The sequence below is a fragment of the Neophocaena asiaeorientalis genome, unplaced genomic scaffold (genome assembly GCF_003031525.2).
Source record: "Neophocaena asiaeorientalis asiaeorientalis breed wild unplaced genomic scaffold, Neophocaena_asiaeorientalis_V1.1 scaffold162, whole genome shotgun sequence".
Taxonomy (NCBI): domain Eukaryota; kingdom Metazoa; phylum Chordata; class Mammalia; order Artiodactyla; family Phocoenidae; genus Neophocaena; species Neophocaena asiaeorientalis.
In genome coordinates this window covers 3,166,730-3,190,708 of record NW_020172637.1, presented here as the reverse complement: position 1 = coordinate 3,190,708, position 23,979 = coordinate 3,166,730, and the positions used below count along the sequence as shown (strand labels likewise).

Here is a 23,979-nt window from a genome sequence, read left to right as displayed (position 1 = left end):
GTAAATATGACACTACAGAGAGCAATGAAGTATGACTTCTTTCACAAACAGTATGTTTTTCAACTGTGTATAGTAAAGTGTCTGTTCAAGGTAAGATTATTTTTATAGTTTGTTATAATTTTTTTAGTGATTACAAACAAACAGACAAAATCCCTACTCCAGAACAACAAACCTCACATTTATTTCATTAAGTATTAAGTTTGTAACTTTCAATGCATAAATGAGGCTCTGCTTCTCTATTCTAATCCTATCTCTAATGAGTAGATCACATAATTGAACAAATTTCAAGAGACAAAATGGTTTATGTTTCATTGTCATCACCTTTCCTCCATTAAACTAACGTGTTATTCAAATATTCTACCAAGATATTGCTCAACACAAATGAACTGAAAGATTTTCTCAGCCTCGTTTATAGGATGCATTGCTTATAATCTTCAATAAAAGAACAGTTAGTACTAGAACCTTTTATCAAGCTATTATTCATTCAAAGTCTGTATGAAGTTTTAAAGCTTTTCCCAAAGATGAAATTTTAAGTAAAAGCTAGAAAAGCATACTGATTAGTGTGGTAAATAGCATACCTTCCCTAATGTTTAAAAAACAAAATAATTCTGAAGAAGATTATTTTTAAGCCACTGAATATCTTCTCGCTCAGCAGACAGCAAAATTCCTCATGACTAAATCCTACGAACCAGATTTTTCTCCCCCTCGTCCTGTTCCTCTCTGGTGTGGAGCATAATTCTATAAAGCTTTAGCTCACTCGCTTTAGCTATTAACACACTGTCTCCCCAAAACAAACTCTTAAACTCAGAACAGGTTTTACTCTGGTACTCCAAAACAAGTGTAATGAACGTTTCTCAAGATGTTTGACAGTTGTAGCAATGTAAAACTCAGGATACCAACTACAAGAATCTTCCTATTTCTCATAAGTGGCTGTGTTTCCAGACATCATCATACATAAAATTATTTATTTTGCAAAGGAAGAAATCCACATATAACTCAAAATCAAATAATTTTAAGTCTCTACTCTTCATAAGAACTATGGGCAAACCAATCACATGAACAGTGAAAAGCAGGAAAGAGCTGAGAGGTGGCAAGAAATAATGGTAAAGGAGAAGTACTCTATTCACTAACTAGTCATTTTTGTTTGTTTTGTTTTGAATTTTTGAATTTTATTTCCTTTTTTATACAGTAGGTTCTTATTAGTCATCAATTTTTATACACATCAGTGTATACAACTAACCAGTTATTTAACTTCTCTGCCTATCAAGTTCCTAGTTAATAAACAAGAATACTCCTCACTTCTCAGGGTTCTTACAAGGATCAAGTGAGCTCCTGCATGAAAATGATCTGCCCAGTAAAAGAACATAACAGGCACTCAATAAACGCCAGCTCCTTCCTCCTTCAGTTCTGGGCCCTCTGTGCTTTGTCCCCTATACTCATTCCCCCAGATGACTCAGCCTTCTCATGACTTTTATTAACAAATGCTGAAAACTACCACATCAGTCAAAGCCCTGATGTATAAATGCATGCCTACCGTGTGAGAAGCCGTCTGGCCTCTACCTCCAAGATACTCAGGTGATAAAGAGGAGAGACCCCAAACATATGAATTTCACTGTAATAACTGGCACTCAGGGTGGACAAATCACACATTTCCAACTATCCCCTGGAGATTTGCACTGCCGTCTCAAAATGCCTGAAATCAAACTCATTATCAACTTTTTAAAATGAGGCCCTCTTCCTGCCTCTTTTCTAATTGTGAGTGGTGTCCAACAGACAGTAACACTTGCCCTACTCTTCTCTCATCAAAATATCACCAGACAACCCAAGCCCATCAAGTCTACCTTCATAATCTCTTTATGAGATTTTGAAGCCTCATTTTCTGTCCCACTGTCACCACAAGAGTCCACATCAGGTTTTCTGAATCTCGGCACTGCTGACGTTTTGGGGCAGGTGATTGTTTGCTGTAGGGGCTGTTTTGTGCATTGCAGGCTGTTTTAGCAGCGCTCCTGCTTCTACCTACTAGAGGCCAGTAGAACTGCTCCCTCTCCCTGAGTTACAACAAGCAAAACCGTCTCCAAATGCCTCCTGAGGGGCAGAATCACGCTCCCCACAGTGTCCCCCACTCCCACATTTGAGTCCCATAGCCCAGTATGTGCGAGACAATCAGTCCCCAAATTTGTCTCCAGTTTCTTTCCTCTACTTCCAGACGCTCTGATCTTCTAAATGCCTCCTAAAGCACTGCTTTTACAAGTCAGTTCTCTTAAATCTACAGCTCCCTGCCACCTTCACAATTAGTTCAAAGCTCTCCACCCAGCCTTGATAATCTGGTCTCAATGAAACATTATCCCACAAAGCACCTCACATTGTGGCTACCCAGCAGCCCTTCAATAACACAGACCTGTTCATCCAGCCCCTCCTTTCTGTTCTACTGCTGTCACCCTGATTTGGGTGCCCAGTACCTAGCATCCATTCCGGATCACTGCTCAAGCCTCCTTCCCCACCCTCTACTCTCTCCTTCACTCAAAGTCAAAAACTATCATTGGGGCTTCCCTGGTGGTGCAGTGGTTGGAAGTCCGCCTGCCGATGCAGGGGACACGGGTTCACGGGTTCGTGCCCCGGTCCGGGAAGATCCCACATGCCGCAGAGCGGCTGGTCCCGAGAGGCCACAACAGTGAGAGGCCCGCGTACCACAAAAAAAAAGAAAACAAAAACAAAACAAACAAAGAAAACTATCATTGAGTCTCCACTGCCTACTGAAATATGAAATCTGCCTGTTCTTTAGAATCTTTCCTACCGTGGTCTCTTTCTGACTCTACGTTCCAGTATCCCCAAAACATACTCTAGCTTCAGCAAAACCTATCTATCTGCTAGTCCTTGCAAAGGCTCGTTCCAACACTTTCCATCTTTGGTCGTGTTTTTTCTCAGCCTGGAAGTCCTCTTCATCCCTCCACACTAATATAAGGTCTACCTGAATTAAGTCAAGAGGCCTTTCCTGCTCATACCCTCCTTTATCCTCTCTTAGGGCATTCACATTGCTTTATGTTACACATGTGTATTCCTGTAGTTTACAAGGTCCTTGAGAACTTCTTACTCCTGTTTTGATGCCCTGCAATGCCTCGCCCAGTGCTAAGTAAAAACTAAACATTACGCGTGAGTTGCCCCAAATGTTTCCCGCTTAGGAAGCAAGGGAGGGCTGTGTTTTCAGACAATGCTGAACTTCCATAAGGGAATTGTCCATATTCCTCTTTTGTTCCACATTTTATGTGTTAGGCCAATTTTTAAGTTAACTGCCTGCAAAATACCCAGAAAGCTATAAGAATTCTGCTTCTGCTTCAGGGAGTTCCCAGTTTCCAACGTGTAACTAAATCCTTGACTATTTATGCTATTTAAGTTCTCTCTTTATACAAAAAGGCAACAGAAATTTATGTTTGAGTGTTAATAAAATTGAGCACAACATGAAAATAACTTGGATTGGATTAAACATATTTTAAGCAAAGGTTAATTAATGCTAATTTGCATCCTGAATAACATAAAGTCTTAAAGTCTTCATGCACTCTTTTTTTTTTTTTTTTAACAACATGCACTCTTAAAAATATGAAAGTCAGTTTATTTCAGCTCCCCCCACCCCAGACATAATAAGCCAAATAGAACACGGGAGGTTTCCCCTTAATTTTAGTTTTTTTAATGACTTGAAAGTATTTCTACAAAAAGAGCAGAATCATTAATGAGCATGTTCTGACCAGACCTACTCCTATAAATGTAACTCCAAAGCCATACGGGGAGCGTAGAGTACCCGCACAGCCGCGGACCCCGTTTTGTATGCCCTTGAGCTAAGAATGATTTTTACATTTTTAAAGGGCTGTAAGAATGAAAACAAAGAATATACATAAAGAGACTGTATGTGGCCAGCAGAGCGTAAAATACTTACTTTGTTTTCAGCAGAATGAATATGAGACTCCTAGCTGTTGGTATGTAAGACACCGAACTTTTCCTCTCAAAATTTTTAAAAAGCAACGTAAAACAAACAAGATTATGCGAAAAGAGAGAACTCATTCAATTTAGTCATAGCTGGTGCACAGGTAACTTCTAAAACAGAGGCCCTGGGGACATTTTTATATTTCCCAGAATTTTTGTTAGAAGCACACTTACGCTTGAAGAGTTGAGAGCGCTTGGCCCAAAGCCACACTGGGGGTTAACAGAGTGCGGTCAAGGACCCAGGTGTGAAAAGTCCTCATTCAGGGCTCTCTGCAGTGCACTACATCATACCTATGCACGTGGCTCTAAGTTCTGGGGATCTGGATAACTGGCTTGGATCACCATAAAGATGAAGCTTAAAACCTGTTCCTGATATGTTGTTTAGACAGACTCTCCACTAGCAGCTTTGCATCATTAAACACAGAGTAACATCAATGCTCACCACATATATTAGAACTTCCAGGAAGCCTTCTATTTTAAAAGCAGACGTGATGAAGAAAGCTTAAAACTTACTCTGCTTGCTCCTCTAGGGCTACAGATTGAGGCAAATATGCACCTTTGACTTCCAGTTGCTCAATACTTACCTCCCAACCCAATCCACAAATTCCACCAAGTGCTATCGAATGCCAATCGAAAAACTATCCAGTTTACATCAGCCACGCATCCTATAAAGTTCTTTTCATAGCTACTTGCGAACTACTAGCTAAAAGTTCTAATTTTTTAATCTCCCTAAGAATTGAGCTTCCTTAAAATATATAAAAGTAGGTACCAGGATCTAGGATTCAAAGACATGGTTAACAATCCAAGATCTTTCATCTGAAGTTGCTCTTCCAGTGTTGAAAAACACATTCTGAGGGGCAGCCGAGAGATACAGGACTTACGCTCCCCAGAGATAATACACAGACCCCCCCCCAACCCCACCCCCATCGTATCTTTGAATGACTTTTGTCCTCGAAGAGCGACCCCCTTCCCCTCGCTAGTCCGGGCCTTCCGGGCACCTGCGGCCCCGGTCCGCAGCGGAGAAACCCAGGGAAACCTGCCCACCTCCGGCCCTTCTGGAAACGGCGCCCACTCCCACCTCGAGGAGGCTGGCGGCTGGAGGCCCGAGCCGCCGGGAAGCGACACCTCGGCGGCCGGCCGACCCCCCGGACGCGGCGGACGGGGACGGCGGCGGCGTTACCTGGTGGACCACGTCGTTAGGCAGCTGTGCGGCCCGGAACAGCTCCAGCACCCGCCCGTGGGCCGCCACCTTCTTGGTGCTCTCGCTGTCGCAGTAGGAGAAGAGATCCGAGTAGTATTTCTGCTCCGCATCGCTCAGCGTTAAACCTTTCCGCTTCCCCCCAGACTTCCCGCCTCGCCTGCCCCTTCCGTCCACGCCCCCGGAGAGGCAGCACTTCCCGGAAAAGTTGTGGGGCTCCTAAAGTTTCGGGGGCTCCAGGCTGAGCGCGGCCGCCGCTCCGCCTCCCTCCGCCGCCATTTACTGCGCCCCGGCCCGGCCCCCGACGCGACCGCACCAACACTGACAGCGGCTGCCGCGCTCCAGACCCGGATGTGAGGCCAGGAGGAGAGAGCGCGAGAGGGAGAGAGAAACACCCACCGGGCTGGCTCGGCCGCTCCCTGGAGAGGGGGCTGCAGCGCCCCCTGGTGGCCGGGGTCCCGCGGCGGAGGGCCGAGCCGCCCTTGGCGCCCTGCGGGAAGAGCTGGGACCCCCGGGAGCGGAGACCGGGATGGGGAACAGCACGCCGCCCATTCAGACCAGGAGAACTTAGAAACCGACTGTAGTTTGGATTGTTTCAAAGCTTCTGGCACTAAACGGTTAATAAACATTACGTGAAAGGGGAACATTGTTCAGGTTATTACTGTATCCGTCGTACCGTTTTGAGGTCAGATGTTACTGAGGATTAATTCAATATTTCTTTGTGCTCTGAAGGGCTATGAACATCCAGCCCATCTGAGAACTCTCATCAGACACCAACCACTGAGACCTAACTCCCACTCTTGCTCCAAGCCGTGTTTACCTGAGAAACAAAGTTGTTGAATAGGGGGAAGAGCTGGCAAAGTTTTTCTCTTTGTACAAGGTGGTTCTGATCAATAGGAACTTAGTGCTATAAATATATCGCATCAGCTCTATAAAGCTGTTTAGGCTGTGGACAGACCACAGGGGCTCACTCCTGGCACCCCCAATTTCCTCCTTTATGAAAATCATGAGGTCGCACTATTCTGCACCTATCTGAGAAGTGATTCGCAAGATATCTCAGATAGAATATCTTAACAACAGTTTATCCTTAGCAAATAGGAAATATTCCAAAAACAGCTAGGGCAGAATTAGACAGATTTTTCAGTTTGGGTTTTTATTTTGTCTGCTACAGGTTACTCCCCAGAGTGCTGATCTTACAAATGACCCATAAAAGGAAAGTAATATTATAGGTCCAAAATCTTGTATCTGGAATTCCAAAATTCAAAGAGCACTGAAAATCCAAAGGGTTCTTTGTAACACTTTGTCAGCAAAACCTGCCCTGTTTCATTTGGAGGCAAAATCTCAACTCAACTCACATGAGACTATTTATAGTCTTTATGTATGCTGTTTAATGTCAATATTTATTCATTTTACTCCAGGCTTCAATGGGATATTAATATGCACACAGTTATAGGCACTGCATTACTTTTCTTTTTTTAAAAAGGAAGAGGGTTTGTGGAGCTGTATTTGAATAGTAGCACTTTGTACACTTACATATATAACATGCCATTAATCTCAAGTTTCTCTATCTCTAAAACTTTAAATTTGCCATAGCAGTACCTCACATGTCCCTACAGGACACCTACCAGAGACCCACAGATGGCCTGTTTTCCAAAGGTGTAATAGGGAGGAGCACATGAGGTAGGCACTGGCTTACAATCATCTTCAGCATATTTTTCTCCACCACCTTTCCTAGGCCTTGAAGCTCTTTCCTGCCCCAGGGCCTTTGCTCCTGCCACCTGAAATACTCTTCCCACAAACCTTTGCATGGCTTGTTCTCCCACACCTCAGGTCCCTGTACACATATCACGTACTGAGAGAGGGACCTTCTCTCAACACCTGACCTAAAATAGCCCCACTACCACGCTCTGTCCCCTTATCTGAATTATTTTTCTTTATAACACTTTTCACTACCTGGCATTAACATGTATATTTGTTTACATTTGTAACACTGGGATACAATTGACATACAATCTTTTATGGGGGGTGGGGGAGTCCTGAACGTCAGTGCTTATAAGGAGGACTGTATCTGCTTAAAGTCCCTCCAAACATACACACACTTGAAAAACCAGAAAGTCTTGCACGAAGGGGGGACATTCTCCACCCCCCAGCCAGGTACTGGGTTGCCTTGGTGCTGGAGGGCTTGACAGTTTCACAAATGAAAGGGATTTTTCTCTATATCCGTTACTTAAATTTATACTTTCACGTACAAAGGGGAAAAAATGATTTAACAGGCCCTTTGAGACCAATTCTAATTTCTTTCCTATATGTTTCTAGATATATCAGTTTTAAAAAGTGACATTATGAGAAATTTATTTTAAAACAGCTGGGCTATATTATATAGCTACAAATTTAAAGATACTGGTCTTCAGGTAAGATCAAATAGTCGGTTACTGCTAGCAAATATCAACTGTTTTAAACTGGAAACCTCTAATGAAGTTTTTAAAATAAATTAAATGCAGTAAAATTCGTCGTTTCTGGTATACAGTTCTGTGAGTTTTGACAAATGCATAACGGTCATGTAACCACCACCAAAATCATGTAACCACCACCAAAAACATTCTGTGACTCTCCCCTAAAATTCCTCTGGGCTTCCCCTTTGTACTACTCTGCCCTCTACCCTCAGCCCCTGGCAACCACCGATTTATTTTCTGTTTCTGTACTTTTGCCTTTTCCAGGATGTCATGTAAATGGAATTACACGATAATCAGCATTTTGAATCTGAATTTTTTTCACACAGTATAATGCATTTGAGATTCCTCCATGATCTTCCTTGTATAGTGGTTCATTTTTTTATTGTTAAATGGTATCCTATTGTATGGATGATTATAGTTTGTTCATCCATTCACTAGTTGAAGGATATTTGGGTTGCTTCTAAATTTTGGGTGACTATTAATAAAGATACTATAAATATGTGTGTACAGGTTTTTCTGCAAACTTAAGCGTTCATTTTTTTTCCCTTGGGTAAATATCTAGGAGAGGGATTGTTGGGTCATATGGTAACTAAATGTTCAACTTTAAAAGAAACTACAAAAAAAAAACAAAAAAAAAACCTACCAAACTGATTTCCAAAATGGCTGTACCATTTTGCATTCGCACCGCCAATGTATAGAATTTTAGTTTCTCTACATCCTCACAAACCATTCTAACGGGTGTACAGTGGTATCTCACTGTGATTTGAATTTCCGTTCCCCCAGAGACTGATGGTGTTGAGCACCTTTTCGTGTGCATATTTGCCATCCGAATATCTTCTTTGGTAAAATATCTATTCAAAACTTTTCCTATTTTTTATTGGATTATTTGCTTTTTTTATCGTTGAGTTTTGAAAATCCTTTATACATTTTTGGTACAAGCTCTTTGTCAGATACATGATTTGCAAGTATTTTCTAGAGTCTGTGGCTTGCCTTTTTATTCACTTTTGCTGAACATAATTGTTAAAATTTGGTTTAAGTCCAACTCAGGGGTGGCCCTGAAAGATGTTAGTGAGGGGAAAGCCATTGGAGAGAGTTTCTGTTGGTGCACCTGGTCATTCACTTAATGTCAGAGAGGTGACCCAAGGTAAGAATACACAGTAAACCCACGGACAGTGACAAATGCTTGGGCTGGTAGGGCAGGGACTTGGTAGGAAGCAGTTTGGAAAATTAAGGAAGAGGAAGTCTGGGAGGAAATCATGTGGTTGAACCTATGGGAAGGGGCATGAAGTGTGACTATCTTTGCATCACGTGTTCAGACCCACCAGAAAGCATCCACTATGGAGGAGGCATAAGTAGACAAAACAACCTGGCCAGATGATGTCAGGCAGCCTCTGCAAGCAGCCACCCCAGTGTTGGCACATTGGCTCAGGAACTGAGTAGCTATTGTGGCAGCAATGGAAAGTATATATGAGCCCCACATCACAGCTTCCACTTACCAAGGCCAAATGTCCAACCTGCCAGCAACGCTTGAGTTCAGCTCAGCTCACCTGGGTGTCAGCTCAACACCAAGTTCAATTCCTGATGTAACATCATCCCTCGAGGAGACCAGTCATGCGTTTGGTGACAAGTTGATTTATCTTTATAGGAATCAAATGTATCCTGGGCATAAGTTTGCTTTCCTGTTCACAGGGCTTTAGCCATCTAAGTGTTTAAGACTGTTTTTATCTCCAACTTGTAATCTGCATAACATGACTTCAGACAAAGAGGCCCTCCTTGCAGCAATAGAAGTGCATTAGTGGACACATAACCATAACCCACTAAACTCACATTCCGCACCATCCAGAAGCTGCTGACTTCAGAGAGTATAGAATGGCCTTTTGAAGGTGCAGCTGATGTGTCAGCGTGGAGATGATATCCTGTGAAGACGGGACCCCATACTCCAGGATGCAGAAGCACCCTAAATTAACGATCCTGTATGTTACTCTGTCTCCAATAGGTAGACAATATGGGACAGAGAACCAAGGGATGGAAGTAAAACTGGCCCCATTTACCTTTGCCCTCCGTGACCCACTTGGGGGAGTTTCCCATCCCCTCAAACCTAGGTTGTTTTTATTTTTTGATTTTATTTATTTTTTTTACAGCAGGTTCTTATTAGTTATCTATTATATACATATTAGTGTATACATGTCAATCCCAATTGCCAAATTCATCACACCACCACCACCACCCGCTGCCGCTTTCCCCTCTTGGTGTCCATACATCTGTTCTCTACATCTGTGTCTCTATTTCTGCCCTGCAAACCAGTTCATCTGTACCATTCTTCTAGGTTCCATGTATATGTGTTAATATATGATATTTGTTTTTCTCTTTCTGACTTACTTCACTCTGTATGACAGTCTCTAGGTCCATCGACGTCTCTACAAATGACCCAGTTTTGTTCCTTTTTATGGTTGAGTAATATTCCATCGTGTATATGTACCACATCTTCTTTATCCATTCGTCTGTCGATGGGCATTTAGGTTGCTTCCATGACCTGGCTATTGTAAATAGTGCTGCAATGAACATCGGGGTGCGTGTGTCTTTTTAAATTATGGTTTTCAACCCTAGGTTTTGAGCATCTGAATGTCCTGTTTCTCACATGGGATTGCTTCCTCTAGGAGGCTTATTATTAGTTAGTTATTATTAGTCCCATTAAACTTTATGCCACGAATGATGTTCTGTCACTTGGGGCTCCTTGTGCCAATAGATCAGTAGGGAATAAAAGAACATACTGGAGAGTATTGAACCTACTCATCAGGAGGTAATAGTACTTACTTTACACAATTGAGGCAAGAAGGAATATGTTTCACACCCAGAAGATCCACTGGGGTGTATTGGTCTCCCCTGTTTAGTTTTGATGGTAAATGGACAAGTATAACTGCCACAGATTGAGAAGGGCATGGTGACAAAGGCACTCAGACCATTCGGGGATGAGGGGCTGTGTCACCCCAAAAGGCAAGCCACCTAGAGCAACAAAGGTGTTAGCAGAGGGTGAGGAGATATTCTGCTTCTCATTACTCTTCTCCGCTTCTCAGTCTATTGAAGTAGAGAAGGGACAATAAGTGTCAGAGGCGGCCTTGAAATGAGCTGCTATTGTGGCAGATATAGTTCACTCACATTCTTTTTGTGAAATTTCCCAGGAAATGAGACCCATCAGGGTGGGTCCTGGGGGAGTTGTTTCCATATCAGGTACTATATTATATGAAGCAAGTGGATCTGAGTGGTGTGAGTGTGGACCATGTGGTTGCTGTGAACTACCCAGATCACTGCCCACCTCACCCATTTTTCCAGCTGTTGAGAACGTTGAACTGTCAGGGGCCCACAGTGGAATCCCTTGCCAGGAATTGTCCTTGCGAGAAGGAACTTGCCTCACCCAGGTTACACCCCTGCCCCAAGGGCAGCCCACATCCAGTTACTGGCCAGTGGATAAAGGAGACTAAAGGTCCTTGAACTGTTTAGGAGCAACTCTGAAGAGCCATCTCAGTTCCAGATCTCTTCCAGGGATTGGAGGGGGCCTCTGTTGTTACCTCATTGCAGTTGTCCCTCTGCCCAATTATGGGCCTTTTTCACTTCGTACAGGTGCTATTCCTGACAAGAGTTATCAAGGGATTCCTGTATGCAAATCTTCATTTCAGTGTGTTTCCTGGGGAACCTGATCTCAACCACTCACATACTTCTGCTCCTATTAAGTGACTTAGTGAGTGCTTACCAACCTGTTGCACTTAATATTGTAATTGTTATAATTGGATTAAACATTACATAAACAAATTAAGAAAACAGAAAGATGGTTTTTGTTTCTGTGGAAACCAAGAATGATACTGTGGGAAGATGTGATGATGGTGAATTGCTAAGAGAAGTGGCTGTTGAATTAGCTGTGGAACTCGTGGAGAAAGACTTGGAGTTGCAAAAAACAACACGGTATCTATAGGTTGGACACATGGGATATTCAATGTGTGCTTCTTGTTTGATTGACGTAGAGTTTGGAATGGAATATAGTTTCTTACCTCTAATCAAAATTCCTGGTTTTTATTTTTGAAAAATCTATTATTTTTATAAAAATATACACACTCTCTGTAAAAACAAAATAACTCAAAAAAGAACAAAGAAAAAAAATTACCTTGAATTCTGCCATCCACAGGCAACCTCTATTAACATTTGGATGAATATTTTTCTTGACATCATTTATTTAAAAGCCACACAAAAAGATAGGCATACAATATCAAGTAAAGGGATGTATTTTATAGTATAGTATATATATGTATATATACACACATTATATTTTATAAATAATATGTTATGTATACATTACAAACATATAATTAAAAAAATCAATAGATGCATTATATATTACTATATATTATTCCTGCATTATATATATATATGTACACACATATATATATATTCCATCCATGTATTTGATATTGTATGCCTACTTCTTTGTTATATCTTTTGTAGCAGGTCTTTTTCACTCAACTATAGATTGTACTTGTAAAAGAGTTGTCCTTTTTTTTCAAACTTAATATGACTCTTATTTATTTTCCTCTTTCGGAGTCATCAATATAAATGATATATAATCAGGTTAACGTGAAAAACCACAACTGTATCCTCCAGAAACCACATGAGGCAATCTTACACTGTCTTACCAATGGGATCTATTTTCATTACCTAACTAGGAGAGAATCATAAAATGATTATTTTTTTAGATGTTGCAGTTGGGGTTTAATAATGAGATAGAAAATGCCAGATAAATGTAAGATCTCATATGAGCATGAAGTTCATCAGAAGCAAAGGCATGGAAATCCACACAAAACTGTTGGCACAGCAAAAATAAATCAACTCTTTGTATAACTAAAGTTCTCAGGGAAGACTAACCAAAAATGAAAAAGCACTTTTCTCCAAATAAAAATCAAACCAACAAATATTTATCATTTACTCTATGCAAGGAAGTTTTCCCCCTAAGTTTCCTTTGTAAACAATTTCTCAATTTAGCGTGGTTTCAATATTTTAAATTTTTAAAATGAGAAGAGTCCGAATGGTTTCCCTATTCTTTAAAAACTGAAGCATGCAGAGGTAGTTGTAAAAAATACTAAATGCATGTTGCTTGTCATTAGTAGTGTTTTCTTTTCTTTCTTTCTTTTTTTTTTATTAGTAGTGTTTTCTAAAGCAAAACTTTTGCATTTGGGCAGGGTCACCTCCAAAAACTGCAACTTTTTTTTTTGCGGTACGCAGGCCTCTCACTGTTGTGGCCTCTCCCGTTGCGGAGCACAGGCTCCGGACACGCAGGTTCAGTAGCCATGGCTCACGGGCCCAGCCGCTCCGCAGCATGTGGGATCCTCCCAGACCGGGACATGAACCCGTGTCCCCTGAATCGGCAGGCGGACTCTAAGCCACTGTTCCACCAGGGAAGCCCAAAACTGCAACTTTTTAAACCAGTAATTTAACAAAAATAAAGCAACCTGTCTTTAATTCTACATCTACAATCTTTATTAGTGCCTGTTAACTCCCATTGCTCTGCCATGAAAACATTTTACAGTGTTATGGGTTCCATAACCTTTCATGGTGCTTAAGAGCTAGAGGTTTTCTGCTTTGTAAAGTATTTTCATTTTAATCCTGTGTCATACTTTGCTGTTGTCAATATTTCATTTTCCAAGGATGCTTAGAGGTTATCTCTGTACAATCTTAAAAACTAAAAATGAGTAAAGTGAAAATGAATATAAGTCTTAATGGCTACAGCAATAGGAAGGTATCAAGTTGTAATGAAAACAGATAATCCTAGTTTGAGGTAAAATAGGTTTGAGGCCTGACTCTGGCTATTAATTAGCTGTGTAATCTAAGGCAAGTTTAACATCTCTCAGTCTCAGTGTCTTCTGTAAAATGGGATGCTTTATTTGGCCAGTATAAGAACAAGAAAGAATGAATATAAAAGGTTGTTATCTAACTGGTATTTAACTACTGGCAGCTATTATCAGGGACAAACATGATCATTAAAAATCTGTTTGTTTATATTTGTTCTTGTTCTTTGTTCAAATAATTCAAATGACCAGGGCTGATAACCTTTATTAAGATATAAATAATTATTTACAACATATGATTACCAGCTATAATATCCATTTCCTCCTAGTTGTTACTATACTGTAAACCCTTTGGACAAAGAAAAACTGATGTGTCTAGTGCTTTGGGTATATTCAACAAGTGTTATAGTCACTAAGCATGTAGTGCTTAAAATCTACATATCTTTTTTCTTTTCTTTAATGATTATATACGCGTAGTGGGATCAAATATTTTAAGCACTATATGTGGCTTTTTAATTTTCTCTAATACTTATAATCTTCATTAGTATCAGCATGGGGTTGAACTTAATTTTGTCAGTTATTGTATCTCAGAATCTTCCTGTTAAAATGTAATCACGAGTAATTCAGTCTCGCTCACTTAAATGCTCAGCCTTTCATATTTCTTCCTCTTTTTTCTGTTTTCCTCCCAGATGTCATGGGGGAATATGAGGACAGAAGATGGAGATCAGCTTAACAGGATTTAACTGTGAGAGAGAAGGGGCCTCAAATCTACAGGCAGGAGTCCTTGTGCTGTCCTCTGGTTCTACTGCAAAGTGGCTGCTGTGGCCTGGTCCCTTAGTCTATGTTGAGGTAATCTCAGAGTTAGTGTGGCCTTTTGGGCCATCAGGCTGGTATCACGAAATCACTTGTAACCTTTAACCTCTAATCATTAAGTCTCTGCATTTGGTGACTTCTGTAGTAGTTCTACTGGTGCATGTAGGAACTTGGGGTAGGGGTGCTTCTTAGAATTGAGAATTGGCAGGTGATTTGGTTAGCTATTGCTGCGTAACAGGTTATCCCTAAACTGAACAGCAGAAAACATGATTTTGTGGGTCAGGGATGTGGGAAGGGCTCAGCTAAGCAGATATCTTTTGTGGTATCTTCTATGTGCGGTCATCTGAAGGCTTCACTGGGCTGGATGTCCAAGATGACTCACTAATGTGGGTAGCAATTAATGCTGACTCATTTGGGAACTCATTTGGGGCTACCTCCTGGAGCATCTCATGGCATCTCCATCTGCTTGGACTTCTTACAGCATAGTGGTTGGGTTTATGGAGGGAGTATCTAAAGAACAAGTATTCCAAGCGATCAAGGCAGAAATTATGCAACAGCTTTTTAATGTATTCTATTGATTATAGGTGAGTCATTATGGCCAGTGCAGATTTAATAAAATGAAAATTATATCCCACCTTTTGATGGAAGGATCCACTGTTTTTCGTTATGATGAATAAGCCACGTAAAATGATCTGCCTTTTTAAAGCATACATATTATAAATGACAAAAAATGAAAACAACTAACCAGGGGCTTTACTTTATATCTTTCTTTTTTTTTGGCTGCACCGTGCGGCTTGTGGGATATTAGTTCCCCAATGAGGCAGCGAACCTGAACCCCCTGTGGTGGAAGTCCAGAGTCCTAACCACTGGACCGCCAGGGAATTCCCAGGGGCTTTACTTTAGTTTGGATTTCTCTGTTAGTCAATCTAACATCTTTCTGTTGTTGGCATTGTGCTGTTGCCACTTTCCTATCAAGATTATGTTTAGGTCTCCAAATTTACTAGATAATTTTTTTCTATTTACCATGGAAATAATTCACCTATAAAACCACTTGATATTTTTGGGTGGTGTTTCTTTGCCAACTTTATTAGTTTCTGCCTAGCTTATTGGCCTTTTCAGGTTTTCTTTTTCTTGTTGAATAACTCTTTTTTTTTCCTCAAAAATTTATCCATTGCATTAAGATTTTTAAATTGACATAAATCTGTTTTTTGACATAAATCTTTTTTAATGTGCCTTTTGTAACTATTTTAAAGACAGGACACAATTAAGCTTCAAGATAGAAGATAAGTTTAACTACTTTCTTGGATTATTTTGAAAGAGATTTATAGTGTCTTAAAAATTTTTTTTTGTCATTGTGAAAATGTACTGTTTGGATAGTAGCAAAGCTAATTTTACCAAAATAAGTTTATTTGAGCTAAGAACTATAAAATTAACTGTATGCTACTTTCTGTAGCATATAATAAAGAAACTCATAAAGGTCAATCCCACAAGAAGTCGATAAACTCACTGAGATTCAGTCTCAGTGATCCCAGGATTCACAACGCTCATGTTCCCTGGATCAATATTTTGATTTAAGAACAGAAAACTATTTTCCCAAAGTAACTCAATAAACCAGTTTATTCACTCAAAGAGAATACTTTTCAAAGGATTATTTACTAGAAAGCAGTCATTAAGATAATCATTATGTGTACAAAAAGAAATTTAAAAAATAGAGAAATTCAGCTGAGGAATCAAAACCAAAAGTTTCCCTGAAATTGCCTGGTAACCAAAATGAAATTTGCTTTTGTTTGGTAAGTTTGGCCTAATGTTTATTGTTGATGGTTGTATTTGTAGAATTTGGAAACTTTAAAAAAACAAATAGCTACTTAAACTGGCCCATTGCCCCCAACTCAAGATATGCTTCCCAATTAGCCAGGTCATTTCAAGTGACCAGGCTGAGGAGTAGTTACAGGGATTTCGTTGTGAGAGTGCATATGAATGATTGGTTTCCACAAATTTAATACATATTCTTCTCTTTTATGACTAGAATTCTCCAACTAGCAAATTAACTGTTTTCTTCCTCCTTCCTTCCTTTTGTCCTTTGCTTCCTTCTTCTCTCTCTCCCCCAAACTTCATTCATCAATTATTAAATACATACTACATGTCAGGCACTGTGCTCAGTTTGAGGATTTCAAGAAAATATTTCTTGCCTTTAAAGAGGTAAGAAGTCAGTGGGGGTGACATTCACTATGAGTAAACAAGTAATTATAATGCAGGGTGGTACATGGTCTAAGAGAGAGAAACGGAATACTCCTAGAATATATGGAAATTTTCCCTATGTAGACCTGGAGTGGTGAGAAGTAAGTTTAATGTAATTTTTTGCTGTTGACCTGCTGTTGCTCTCTTTAGGAGAGAACTGCAGGAGGATGATCAGTAATTTGATAGATAGAAAACAACACGTGAAAGTTAACAAGATTAAAGCAAGGACATGTCCAGTTACGTCTTTGGAGCTGGGAAAATGGAGAATGGAACTAGAGGTGATGTTGAAGGCCAAGGTAAGTGAAAGACAGTGAGAAAAAGGAGACAAAAATGAAAGAGTTACACAAGAGGAATAAGTTCCAGTGTTCTGCTCTGCAACAAAGTTTGCACACATAACAATAATATATCATACACTTGAAAATTTGTTAAGTGGGTAGAACTAATGTTAAGCGTCTTAATGGCAATAGATTTAAAAAATGACAACAATATTCCCACAATACAAATCCTTGTGTTGACCAGGCTGAACCTTAGTGGAGAGTGATGCCTGATTCTCTACAGAGAATCTGCCAGACCCCAGAATTTACTCGACATTTTCTGTTTTGTAATATCTGCCCTGTTGCCTTCATCATTTTGAGAAAAAGGTGGTTTATTTGTAAATAAGACTAATATTCAGTGTTTCTAAGTCTGCTCTAATTAGATTAACTAGAATTATTTTAAAGAAATTATTTGATGTGATGAGCTTTGGAAGAAGAGAACTACCACTTAGTTTATATTTTACATCCAGGTACTTTTCTGCCTATTTCCTTTATATTTGTCTTTCTCTTCATTTTTCTCGGACCTTCATTAATATGCATTCATTTAATGTTCCAATATATCTCTAACCCTCTAAAGGTTTGAGTAGTTTGAGATGTGTGGAACTTTTAAGACATCCTGGGGGCTTTGCTCATACCTACAAATATGTGTCATATAAATAGTTTGGTAAGTTTAGTTCATTTCAAGCAAATATTTATTGAGCACCTACTAAGTGTTAATAATTCTACTAGATGCTGAGAACAGAAAGGTGAATAACACGATCATTGCCATTGAGGACTTTATAGTCCAGTGGAGGAGACATGTGTATACTACCTAACGATTCCTTTTCTGTCCCCTGTATTGTACATTATATCTATGTACCTCCCCACCCTCACCCAACACTTCTGAGTCCCAAGTTGGCTTTGTTCCTAGTTTGAGGATGTCTGGTTCTCCTTTAATGGCTTTTGATCCCCTTTCACGTGAATGTTTTGCAGTAGCTTGTGACATTTCAGGCTGTTTTCTATGAATGCTTTGTTTTTCCCTGCTTGTCTGCACTGGAAAGATGGAATGCAAGCATTTCACCCCACTTCCAGGGAGGATTTGGAGTTAAGCTCTCCCTGCTCTCGAGAAGAGCAAAATTTTCAGGTTTTAATTAACAAATTACTTTCTAACTTGTCAAGGTCTATTGTGAAAACACCACAGGAGAAGAAGGCGTCATGAAGGGAGATAACGCTTCTGAGGGAAAAGGGAAGTAGGAGAGGAGGGATTTTCCAACGAGAGGAGCTTACAGAGGGCCCCTTGGGAGCCAGCGTGTTGATCTTGGAGAAGCAGTCTAGAAGGCTTTAGGCCACCGCTCAAGAGAAGCAGGGTGAGCTGGGAGGACTACCAAGAGGGGTGCTGTCTGAAGACCCAATAGTCGTAAAACTCAGAACCCCTGACTTCACTGGAAAAGCCCCTCGTCTAGGAACAGGGAGCAAACCAGCCACTGTCTCTGTCTGCACTGTGTACTGCCCAGCGAGTGGAGCGCACTCAGGCTTACCCAAGGAGACCGCCCTCCACTCTTGTGAAGACACCGAATATCCATCCATCTGAGAGAGAAGGGTAAAAGCTCTACTCTTAGTTGGCATGGGGGGAAAGGGGAGGTTCCCCCATACTTGGTTAGGGGTGGAACTAAAGAAGTTAAAAATCAGCCTGGGCTCAGATAATAACTGATCTCTGAGCTGTGAGCACCCACACACTCATTTGCCACTGACACCTTTTCAGTTCTTACGGCAAGCCATTCCGTGAAAGCTATCAATGTCAATTCTAGAAGAAAATTCAGGAAAAAACATTTATTTCTTTCCCTTTATCCAGCCCTCTACTACATTCGATTCCACCTTGCTTATATTCTGCCTTTTTTCTGAACTCGACCTTCATACTAGACCCCAGATTTGGTGCTCCTAATACTTTTGGTTCTTTGGAATTTGGCTATCATGCATGATTTTGAATTTCCTTCAAGGAGAGCTCAATTTTCCTGCTCCTACAGCCTCTGTGTCTCCTACCCTACATGGAGCCCTGGTCAACTCCTGCCCCTTGACCAGTGCCCTAATCAGGCTATGTTCTCCCCTCACTAAATGGAAGGGAGAGATTCGGACCCTGTTTCTGAGCCTTAGGACAAAGTCCAGGTTACTGTTACCACGGCCCTGTTTCCAGTTAAGCTTACCTGTAAGGTCCTCCTATTAGGTTCCTTTGAGGTATCACACAAACGTGTTTCCTGAACCATAGTAGCGTTCTGGCAATTTCAGAAAAAGAACTTCTATTCTGTTCTAAAGGTGGAAAGAACTTGTATTCTGCTCTAAAAAACTTCTATTCTGCTCTAAAACCAGGCCCTGGGTAAGCCGCTGCATCAGGTAACTATGAGAGCTCAGATCTGTGGGCATAAGACACACCTTTACTTGGCCCTTTGAGCACCTGATATGGTTTGAAAGGAACCCTTTGCATATCCTGAAATGTCTCATCCAACCGATGGGAAGGGGGTTTCCATCACCCACACAAGGTTAAATTACAGACTAACTTGTTTAAAGCTAAATAGAAAATTGTGTTACCATATCTGTGCAAGATCAGAAGTTCCTGCTGGGATATCATGGCAATTTCTTTCAGCTTCCTGGGTCCCTACAAAATGCAAGTCAGCAAAAGGGACATGGTACCCACTTTCTTATCTTGAAACTAAGATGTAACACACAGATCCTGCCCATCAATTCCAGAAGAGTCTACCTGGCTTTATCCCACTGCGCTGCTCGTGGGATTTTAATTCTCTGACCACATCTGCCTCCCAAGGCCTGGAAAGACAAACTCCATCATTTATTCCCACTGTACATACATAATAATAATAATTACTATTCATTGAATGATTGCTTTGGGCTAGGTAAGCCTTACAATTATTCTACAAGGAAAGTGTTATTATTCCTATTTTACGTACGAAGGATCTAAGTCTTAGAGAGATGGAGTCCACACACATGAAGTGATAGCGGTGGGATTTCATCCACAGCATGTTGGGCCCCAAAGTCTGTGCTTTAATGTTTTCACCATGGTTGTATGAGTGCACAGCTTCACTGGACCAATTTTTTCCCAGTGAAAAAAGAACTTTTATTTAAAATTTTTTTTTATTATTTATTTCCTTTTTTGGCTGTGTTGGGTCTTAGTTGCAGCACATGGGCTTCTCTCTAGTTGTGGCGTGTGGGTTTTCTCTTCTCCAGTTGTGGTGCTCAGGCTCCAGGGCTCATGGACTCTGTAGTTTGTGGCATGAGGGCTCTCTTGTTCAGACGCGCGAGCTCAGTAGTTGTGGCACAGGGGCTTAGTTGCCCCACGGCATGTGGGATCTTAGTTCCCCAACCAGGGATTGAACCCACGTCCCCTGCCTTAGAAGGTGGATTTTATACCACTGAACCATCAGGGAAGTCCCAGAACTGTTTGATAATAAAAAATTGGAGAGAATAAAAAAGTTACAGTAAACATCTAGCTTGAAACATTTAGCTTACTTTATGAGGCATAAAAACAGGTATATAACATATATCCTAAGACAATAATATATAAATTATAAAATAAGAGAGTAAATTATTATACTTAACTTAGCGTTATGGAAGTTATTTAAATAGTGTAGATTCACTGGGTGCATATAATGAATTAAATGTTACCACACAGCAAATTTGGGGTGTTTTCAGAAGTACATGTCATTTGGCAGTGGCTTATTAGAAAATTATGAACCTGAAATAAAACTGATGCAAAGATATAATGATACACACTAAATTAGCAATGATGTACTTAATTAAAAGTCATTTATAATGAATCATAAAAATACTTAATAATACACTTACGATAATTAAAAAGCAGACTAACAGTAACTGAAAACAAGAATCATCACAAGGTAATGCTGATACCTCACTGTTGAGAAAGTGGCCTTCCTAATATGGCCAAATTCTAGTGCTTTGCCTGTGGAATACAAGTAGGTGCTTTGAAACATAGTATGGCGACCATTATGCTTTCTAATCTCAAATTTTACCACCGTGATGGCTGCCTACCCCATGTGTACGTAAGGCCTCTCTACTTTTAATTGGTTTGAAAATAATAGTTGAAAATAAAAGCTACATTTAACAAGCTATTAGAGCCTCTGTACTCATGGGGGGACAGAAAAACAGCTACAAACAGAAGCTTCTGAAGATCATTGCAAAGTACTGAAAGAGAGCATTTGATAAGGGACTTACACAATCTCAGCTCAAGAATTATCTTGTAGGTATTTCCCCAACAGAGGAAATGGTTCTAGATATCAGACCAAAAAACCCTGTTAGGGGAAAGAGCAACCTATCAATTCATAGTCGGTACTAGATAAACACTTTTTAAAAAATATATATATATATTTAAAAATAAATATTTAATAAATGTTTGTTTAATGGTTATAATTACCAATGACAAAAATAACTTTGAACTGACAAAATATTAGTATTAAAGTCTTGCATGACTATAACATTACCACTCATCTTTTCTCTCATAAGCTTTTTTTTTTTTTTTTTTTTTGGTACGTGGGCCTCTCACTGTTGTGGCCTCTCCCGTTGCGGAGCACAGGCTCCGGACATGCCGGCTCAGCGGCGATGGCTCACGGGCCCAGCCGCTCCGCGGCATGTGGGATCTTCCCGGACCGGGGCACGAACCCGTGTCCCCTGCATCGGCAAGCAGACTCTCAACCACTACGCCACCAAGGAAGCCCACATCTCATAAGCTTTTAATTCCTATCAATGTGCCAGGAAATAGATAACCTCTAGGATAATCCCCATTGTTTTGTCTTTATTTCTGTGATTATTAAAGCTGCTTTGTGAAAACCAATCTGATTTTGCAAATACAGCAATCCATTTGTAAATTGTGGATGCCCCTAGGTGGATAACTCATCTAACTTTTTGTACAGTGGCAGTTCTTACTGTGTAATAATACTGATGTTTCAAAGACAATCTTCTACATACTTGGTTACTATTAGCCATTCTTCCTGCTATGTGGCATAGCTGGAGGAGCACCCTGAAGCTATCTAACTATTCAAAAGAGAAAACCAGGTAGACACAACTGGGTTTTGAATTTTTAAATTAAAATCTAAGTGTTTGAGTGACATAACCTATCAAACTCAATCAGACTTTGTAAGCCCATGGAACTAATCAGCTATTTTAAGGAAATCTGTGGCAATAAAAACCATGTTTTGAGTTCCTAAGAAATCAATGAAAAGATTGGAATTAATTCTAGAAGAAAAACTCTTCATTTATCAAAGAATTCTTATGGCTTATTTAGAACATTCCAAATAGTTTTTTTTTTGGCTGCACCGCGCTGCTTGTGGGATCTTAGCTCTCTGACCAGGGATCAAAACCGTGGCCCCTGTAATGGAAGCGCAGAGGCCTAACAACTGGACCCCAGGGAATTCCCCCAACTGTTAAGACCAAGAAAGAAGAAAATGTGGTATATGTGCCTTCCCAGCAAATTTTTGTTGTTTTATCCCTTAATTAAACATATAGAGCAACTACCAAAAAGACTTAAAGATTTACTCTTGTAGATAGATCTTTTCAATTTATGTTGACAAAACATCAAACTACATTTCTCCTCTCTTTCTCTGAGGAGTTAAAAATATGTACTGTGAATACATACTGATAACTGATAGTTAACAGGTAGCTTTTATAAAGAATTTTACATGCAATTAATAATATTTAAAATTCACATCATGTTAGCCAAGATACGGGAGCAACCTAAGTGTCCATCAACAGATGAATGGGTAAAGAAGATTTAGTATAGATACACAATGGAATATTAGTCAAAAAAAAGAATGAGGGACTTCCCTGGTGGCGCAGTGGTTAAGGATCCACCTGCCAATGCAGGGGACACGAGTTCGAGCCCTGGTCCAGGAGGATCCCACATGCCATGGAGCAACTAAGCCCATGTACCACAACTACTGAGCCCATGCGCCACAACTACTGAAGCCCACGTGCTCTAAGGCCCATGTGCCACAACTACTGAAGCCCGCATGCTTAGAGCTTGTGCTCCACAACAAGAGAAGCCACTGCAATGAGAAGCCCACGAACCACAACAAAGAGTAGCCCTTGCTCGCCACAACTAGAGAAAGCCCGTGCGCAGCAACAAAGACCCAATGCAGCCAAAAAAAAAAAAAGAGAAAAAAGAATGAAATTCTGCCATCTGCAACAATGCGATGGACCTAGAGGGTATTACGCTCAGTGAAATAGGTCAAACAGAGAAAGACAGATACTCTACGTTATCACTCGTATGTGGAATCTAAAAAATAAAACAAACTAATATATGTAAAAAAACAGAAACAGACGGATATAGAGAACAAACTAGTGGTTACCAGTGGGGAGAGGGAAGGGGGGAGGGGCAAGAGGGGTAAGGGATTAAAGGGTACAAACTACTATGTATAAAATAAAATGTATAAATAAGCAACAAGGATATACTGTGCAGCACAGGGAAATGCAGCCCATCATTTTGTAATAACTTTAAAAGGAGTGTAATCTATAAAATACTGAATCACTATGTTGTACACCTGAAACTAATATAATGTTGTAAGTCAACTATACGTCAATAAAAATAAATAAATAAATAATTTTAAAGATTCACATCATGTTGGAAATGATATCAATGAAACTTTCATTGTCGTGATTGCTTGCCACTCTATCCCATTAAAAATGCGTTCAATTAACTTTTGCATGTTTTAGTGGCTTATTTCAATTGAATATGGTCCAGAGGCATTGATACTGAGGGTGGAGGTGCATTAATCTCACATTAAAAAGGCAATGGAAATAGAATATAAATGCTGGTAATTATATGTATTCACTACATACTAATTTTTTTTTTATATTACCTCTTCCCTAGAAAGTTGTTTAAATTTTGGTGAAGGTTAAAAAGATATTCAGTCTACAGTGACTAAGGTATTTGGTGTACACATCTAATCTCTCATTTTAATAGCCCTGAGAGGAGTCAAGAGGTTAGAAAGTCAACCTTTAAGTCCATTCAATTAAACAATTGTTGAGTGCCCACTCCCTGCCAGGCGCGGTGCCAAGCTTTGCAAAGGATACAAAATGAATAAGACACTGTCCACCCTCAAGAGTTTTAGAGTCTACTAAGAGGAAATGACTATGGCACAAGTTCCATACAAATTTAC

General features: G+C 40.2%; 1 protein-coding gene across 5 annotated transcripts in view; it reads right to left on the bottom strand.

The window, feature by feature from the left end:
• The window catches only part of REPS1 (RALBP1 associated Eps domain containing 1), a 72,455-nt gene extending 66,950 nt beyond the window's left edge, over positions 1–5,505 (bottom strand). For 3 of the 5 annotated variants that reach the window (XM_024739397.1, XM_024739398.1, XM_024739399.1), the window contains exon 1: positions 5,156–5,313. The gene's annotated coding sequence lies outside the window, so the exon portion shown is untranslated. Of the gene's footprint in view, positions 1–5,155 lie in introns of all 5 variants that reach the window. The other 2 variants (XM_024739394.1, XM_024739395.1) reach the window with 1 other exon arrangement.
• Between the last annotated feature and the right edge of the window lie 18,474 nt (positions 5,506–23,979).